General features: G+C 28.6%; 1 protein-coding gene across 3 annotated transcripts in view; it reads left to right on the top strand.

Moving 5' to 3' along the window:
* Positions 1-5512: 5512 nt before the first annotated feature.
* The window catches only part of LOC119606538 (UNC93-like protein), a 45703-nt gene continuing 43620 nt past the window's right edge, over positions 5513-7595 (top strand). For 2 of the 3 annotated variants that reach the window (XM_037960081.1, XM_037960077.1), the window contains exon 1: positions 5995-6010. The gene's annotated coding sequence lies outside the window, so the exon portion shown is untranslated. Of the gene's footprint in view, positions 5753-5994; positions 6011-7595 lie in introns of those variants that run through there. The other variant, XM_037960080.1, reaches the window with a different exon arrangement.

The raw sequence follows: 7595 nt of genomic DNA, 5'->3' as shown, positions 1-7595 counted from the left end.
ATTGGAGCGTTATTTAAGGAACTACAGCCGTTTTTAGTTTTTTCATATAAAATTCCATTTTTCATGGAAAATATGAGTGATCACAGATTTTCTTTATTTAGTCGATTGGAGCGTTATTTAAGGAACTACAGCCGTTTTTAGTTTTTTCATATAAAATTTAATTTTTCATGGAAAATATGAGTGATCACAGATTTTCTTTATTTAGTCGATTGGAGCGTTATTTAAGGAACTACAGCCGATTTTAGTTTTTCTATATAAAAATCCATTTTTCATGGAAAATATGAGTGATCACAGATTTTCTTTATTTAGTCGATTGGAGCGTTATTTAAGGAACTACATATAAAAATCCATTTTTCATGGGAAATATGAGTGATCACAGATTTTCTTTATTTAGTCGACTGGATTTTAGTTTTTCTATATAAAAATCCATTTTTCATGGAAAATATGAGTGATCACAGATTTTCTTTATTTTGTCGACTGGAGCGTTATTTAAGGATTTACAGCTGTTTTTAGTTTTTTCATATAAAAATCCATTTTTCATGGAAAATACAGCCGTTTTTAGTTTTTTCATATAAAAATCCATTTTTCATGGAAAATATGAGTGATCACAGATTTTCTTTATTTTGTCGATTGGAGCGTTATTTAAGGAACTACAGCCGTTTTTAGTTTTTTCATATAAAATTCCATTTTTCATGGAAAATATGAGTGATCACAGATTTTCTTTATTTAGTCGATTGGAGCGTTATTTAAGGAACTACAGCCGTTTTTAGTTTTTTCATATAAAATTTCATTTTTCATGGAAAATATGAGTAATCAAAGATTTTCTTTATTTTGTCGATTGGAGCGTTATTTAAGGATCTACAGCCGTTTTTAGTTTTTTCATATAAAAATCCATTTTTCATGGAAAATATGAGTGATCACAGATTTTCTTTATTTTGTCGATTGGAGCGTTATTTAAGGAACTACAGTCGTTTTTAGTTTTTTCATATAAAAATCCATTTTTCATGGAAAATAGGAGTGATCGCAGATTTTCTTTATTTTGTCGATTGGAGCGTTATTTAAGTAACTACAGCCGTTTTTTTTTTTTTCATATAAAAATCCATTTTTCATGGAAAATATGAGTGATCACAGATTTTCTTTATTTAGACGATTGGAGCGTTATTTAAGGAACTACAGCCGTTTTTAGTTTTTTCATATAAAATTTCATTTTTCATGGAAAATATGAGTGATCACAGATTTTTTTTATTTAGTCGATTGGAGCGTTATTTAAAGATCTACAGCCATTTTTAGTTTTTTCATATAAAAATCCATTTTTCATGGAAAATAGGAGTGATCACAGATTTTCTTTATTTTGTCGATTGGAGCGTTATTTAAGGAACTACAGCCGTTTTTAAGTTTTTTCATATAAAAATCCATTCTTCATGGAAAATAGGAGTGATCACAGATTTTCTTTATTTTGTCGATTGGAGCGTTATTTAAGGAACTACAGCCGTTTTTAGTTTTTTCATATAAAAACCCATTTTTCATGGAAAATAGGAGTGATCACAGATTTTATTTATTTAGTCGTATTTAAGGAACTGCAGCCGTTTTTAGTTTTTTCGTATAAAAATCCATTTTTCATGGAAAATATGAGTGATCACAGATTTTATTTATTTAGTCGATTGGAGCGTTATTTAAGGAACTGCAGCCGTTTTTAGTTTTTTCATATAAAAATCCATTTTTCATGGAAAATGTGAGTGATCACAGATTTTATTTATTTAGTCGATTGGAGCGTTATTTAAGTAACTACAGCCGTTTTTAGTTTTTTCATATAAAAATCCATTTTTATTAGGAAATATGAGTGATCACTGATTTTCTTTATTTTGTCGATTGGAGCGTTATTTAGGGTGCTACAGCTGATTGTAGTTTTCTTGTCCAAAACATCTATCATTTTCAAAAGCTCCGTTGTAATGACCTATTTTCTGTTCATGGCAGAAGATTGATTACTGTTCCACAGTGTATCACTTCTTGTATGCATTTTGCTGTTGTAAGTATTATCAACTGTATCACGTTTCATGAAATATATTCTGAATTGTTATTGTTTTCACTGACAGCTTTAAACACAATCAAGACTTTATTATTGTATAAGTGCGATATCAGCGAACAACCACAATGTCAATGATTATTTATATTAAAGCGACAGAGTTTTAAATTAATGATTTTTTAACAATATTTTCGCATAATATAAAACGAGAAAAAAACTATTGGCAGATGGGAACTCATCGCAAATAATTTATTTTGGTTGGTACATAATTTCCAAATGATAATTGCACTCTATTAAAGACCTGCTGCGTCTGCATTTTTAAGAGTTTGTTGTAAAATCATAGTTTCGCTTGATTTGTCTGTTTGATGTATGAATGTTGAAGTTTAGTTAAACTTACAAACCTGTTTAAGAACAGAAACAGATTGATAAGAAACGTTCCGGCAATTTAAACAAGATACTGATAAGAAAAGAAATAACTAAAAACAAGTACACACAAGCATCAATATCTTCTTTTCATTTTCAATTTCAATAGAATTTTGTTTAAAATCAACTAAAACTAGTATTTTTCTTTCAAATTATTGAAAACAAAACAGACGAAATAATAAAACTACATTTAATTTATAACAATTATTAAAATACAAACTACAATTTAATAATAACTATAATCCATAATGATGCTTCTAACAAAGCTTTATTATCGTAATCAAGTTTTATTTAATATTAATAATACAAAAAATTATAATTATTATTGTGGTAAATTCTTAAAATTATTCCATAAATAATTCGTTTGTTTCATTTTGTGATTGTGTTTTTATTGATTTTCTACAACAAATATATTTATTTGTCATGATAAAATTATTCAATACAATAAACGTGATATGTTAATGAATGCATTGTGCTTTTAATATCAATATGATTATTATTGAGTGCTTAAAGTGAAATTTATAAGTGGCGGGGTATTTACTACTAATCACTTTATGAGTGTACAAGATGATTAAAATTTATTCGATTTTATTTATCAGATTAATTTAGCTATCGTCTTGTTTTTAAACTAGTTTAGTATTTATTCTAGTCTAGAGTCTAGTCTATAGTCTAGTCTATAGTCTAGTCTTGAGTCTAGTCTTGAGTCTAGTCTTGAGTCTAGTCTATAGTCTAGTCTAGAGTCTAGTCTTGAGTCTAGTCTAGATGCTAGTCTAGAGTCAAGTATAGAGTCTAGTCTATAGTCTAGTCTATAGTCTAGTCTATAGTCTATAGTCTAGTCTATAGTCTAGTCTATAGTCTAGTCTATAGTCTAGTCTATAGTCTAGTCTATAGTCTAGTCTATAGTCTAGTCTATAGTCTAGTCTATAGTCTAGTCTATAGTCTAGTCTATAGTCTAGTCTATAGTCTAGTCTATAGTCTAGTCTATAGTCTAGTCTATAGTATAGTCTATAGTCTAGTCTATAGTCTAGTCTATAGTCTAGTCTATAGTCTAGTCTATAGTCTAGTCTATAGTCTAGTCTATAGTCTAGTCTATAGTCTAGTCTATAGTCTAGTCTATAGTCTAGTCTATAGTCTAGTCTATAGTCTAGTCTATAGTCTAGTCTATAGTCTAGTCTATAGTCTAGTCTATAGTCTAGTCTATAGTCTAGTCTATAGTCTAGTCTATAGTCTAGTCTATAGTCTAGTCTATAGTCTAGTCTATAGTCTAGTCTATAGTCTAGTCTATAGTCTAGTCTATAGTCTAGTCCATAGTCTAGTCTATAGTGTAGTCTATAGTCTAGTCCATAGTCTAGTCTATAGTCTAGTCTATAGTGTAGTCTATAGTCTAGTCCATAGTCTAGTCTATAGTCTAGTCTATAGTCTAGTCTATAGTCTAGTCTATAGTCTAGTCTATAGTCTAGTCTATAGTCTAGTCTATAGTCTAGTCTATAGTCTAGTCTATAGTCTAGTCTATAGTCTAGTCTATAGTCTAGTCTATAGTCTAGTCTATAGTCTAGTCTATAGTCTAGTCTATAGTCTAGTCTATAGTCTAGTCTATAGTCCTAGTCTATAGTCTAGTCTATAGTCTAGTCTATAGTCTAGTCTATAGTCTAGTCTATAGTCTAGTCTATAGTCTAGTCTATAGTCTAGTCTATAGTCTAGTCTATAGTCTAGTCTATAGTCTAGTCTATAGTCTAGTCTAGTCTAGTCTATAGTCTAGTCTATAGTCTAGTCTATAGTCTAGTCTATAGTCTAGTCTATAGTCTAGTCTATAGTCTAGTCTATAGTCTAGTCTATAGTCTAGTCTATAGTCTAGTCTATAGTCTAGTCTATAGTCTAGTCTATAGTCTAGTCTATAGTCTAGTCTAGTCTAGTCTATAGTCTAGTCTATAGTCTAGTCTATAGTCTAGTCTATAGTCTAGTCTATAGTCTAGTCTATAGTCTAGTCTATAGTCTAGTCTATAGTCTAGTCTATAGTCTAGTCTATAGTCTAGTCTATAGTCTAGTCTATAGTCTAGTCTATAGTCTAGTCTCTATAGTCTAGTCTATAGTCTAGTCTATAGTCTAGTCTATAGTCTAGTCTATAGTCTAGTCTATAGTCTAGTCTATAGTCTAGTCTATAGTCTAGTCTATAGTCTAGTCTATAGTCTAGTCTATAGTCTAGTCTATAGTCTAGTCTATAGTCTAGTCTATAGTCTAGTCTATAGTCTAGTCTATAGTCTAGTCCATAGTCTAGTCTATAGTCTAGTCTAAACATGGTTATGTCGTCTATAGTCTAAAAAGTCGTGTATCTTGTCATTAACTCAAAAAATTAAATTTCTAATAACAGTTTTTCCATCTCTGGTTGTTATTGCATCAAATATTTCCTTTTAATTTTGCGTTTACTTCAGTTATTTTAAAAGAAAATCCCCTCAAATAGCAAAAATTTTGAATAATTTTAATGTGAAAAATAACAAGTATGAGTATTATATATGACTATACCGAATCTTTTATACCCAGCATTGAAACATTAGCATATATCGACAATAATATGAGCATCAGGTTAATATTCGAAAGAGTTCCTTCTATGGGGTTTAGGTGAATTATAGAACAATTTCTTCAGATTAAGAGCTAATGATATCGAGGTTTTAATGGGCAGACGGAGATCTTCTAAGAATTTTCTAAACGACAATAATTTATGTATGTAAATACTTTTCGTTGTGTTACACACGGATTAACAAAGTCAATATACCTCCTTCTTTTTTTTTATAATGGATATAATAAAACGAAAACAAATTGATACATTACAACCAGTTTGGGTAAAAAACCAAAAATTTGTTTATAGTTCTAGACGAAAACAAACAAATAAACGTCATAATCTTTAGATTATTTGCATGGATAACAGGTTATACTTAATAATATTAAGTAAATACAGTGACTTTAATTGATACTTGTTATAAGCTTTTACAAAACAAAAATAAATGTTTATTTTTTTCTTTCTTAATATAAAATTTTATTTAAAACAACCAATATTGACGTTCTTTTAAAACAGATCAATTTAATTGAGTTCATTTTAAGAATTAAGGCAAAACCAACAAGAACATAAAAACTGTGTAACTAAAAAATATTTAACGAAAATAATATTTTAATATAAATATATTAATATTTAAGTTAAAAGTTAAACAAAAATCTTGTTTTTAAAAGTGTAAGGTGTTGATTTTTCAAACAACTATTTGCCACAGTTCTATTGGAGTGTGTGTGGGTTTACTTTAGCCAAGAATACGAACTGTGAGTGTGTTACTAACTTAGTGTTAGAAAATAATAGTAAAAATAACAATATATTTCTTATCTTGTTTTGTGATTTGTTTGTATTTATTTATCTAACTATTAATTGATTTCTTCATTCATTGTTTTCTCGTGCGATTTAGTTTGTTTTTTAAAGTCTTTAGTAATGGTTGGAGCAATAAATATTAAATAAAAACATTTTTATTTAAAATTTTAATTTCTGTTCTGCAACAACTATTACTATTTTTTTTATTTATTAAAGTAATTAAAAGTGTTAAAATATTTATATAAAACTTAAATTCTTTAAATGCATTTTTGCTTAAATTGTAACACAAAAAACATGATTTTTTTTGTAGATAAACTAAACAAATTATTAAGTGCATTAAACCATAAAAAAACTTAAATTTTAATCGGAATAATTGAAATAAAATGTTCAAATATTTTAAATGCATTTGCAGAGAAATTTAAATAGAATTTTGTTTAAAAGTTATTAAAATTTTATAATTTTGGAAAGAAAAATTAAAAACAGTGGAAAATGTTATGTGAAGAGTAGGGAAATTTTATAATTATAAAAAATCTTCTACAGAGTCGTTGATATCCTCGTCCATAATCTCATACATAACTTCATTTATGATCTTGTTCATAAACTCGTCTTTTTTCTCGTCTATCTACTATAACGTGAACTATAGAATCGTCTATAAACTGATCTATAGACTCGTCTGTAGAGTGAACTATAGATTATTCTATAGACTGAACTATAGACTAGTCTATAGACTGATCTATAGACTTGTCTATGGACTGATCTATAGACTCGTCTATAGACTGATCTATAGACTTGTCTATAGTCTGATCTGTGGACTCGTATATAGTCTGATCTATAGACTCGTATATAGTGTGATCTATAGACTCGTATATAGACTCTATAGACTCGTCTATATATTGATACATACGCTGCTCTATATACTCTCCTATAGACTGAGTTATATACTGATCTAGAGACTCGTCTATAGACAGAGCTATAGATCAGTCTATAGACTGATCTATAGTCTCGTCTATGATCAATAGACTGATCTATATAATATTAATATACTGATCTATAGAATCGCCTATGGACTGATCTAAAAACTTGACTAATCTAAAAGCTAGACTGATCTATAGACAGAGCTATATACTGATCTATAGGCTCGTCTATGGTCAATAGACTGATCTATATAATATCAATATACTGATCTATAGAATCGCCTATGGACTGATCTAAAATCTTGACTAATCTAAAAGCTAGACTGATCTATAGAATAGCCTATAAATTGATATGCAGACTAATCTAAGAACTGGTCTATAGACTAATCTATAAACTCGTCAATAGACTAATCGTTAGACTCGTTTATGGATTGATCAAGCAACTCGTTTATGGACTGATCAATTGGCTCTTCTATAGACTAATCAATATATTCCACTATAAAGTGTTCTCTACACTGATCTATTGAGTAATATATATACTGAAATATAAACTCTTTTACAGACTGATCGATACACAGATTCCCTATAGTCAGATTAATAAATTTTTCTATATAATTATACATAGACTGATCTTTGCATTATTCTTTAAACTAGTAGATTGATCTTTTAATTTATAGACTAGTCCATAGATCAGATCTTATAAACTGATCAATATAGAATCGTCTATAAACTGATCTATAGAATCGTCTATAGATTGATCGATAGAGATAGCTATAATCGCATCAGTAGACTGATCTATAGAATAGCCTAGCATATACACTGGTCTATAAGCACGTTGATAGACTGATCAATAGAATCGTTTATACACTGATCAATTGACTAAACT

This window comes from Lucilia sericata, unplaced genomic scaffold (genome assembly GCF_015586225.1).
Source record: "Lucilia sericata isolate MDLA Ls3-8-SP2 unplaced genomic scaffold, ASM1558622v1 Contig000597F_arrow, whole genome shotgun sequence".
NCBI classification, from domain to species: Eukaryota; Metazoa; Arthropoda; class Insecta; order Diptera; family Calliphoridae; genus Lucilia; species Lucilia sericata.
Note: the sequence above shows the minus strand (reverse complement) of the source record. Positions and strands in the feature narration are given on the sequence as shown.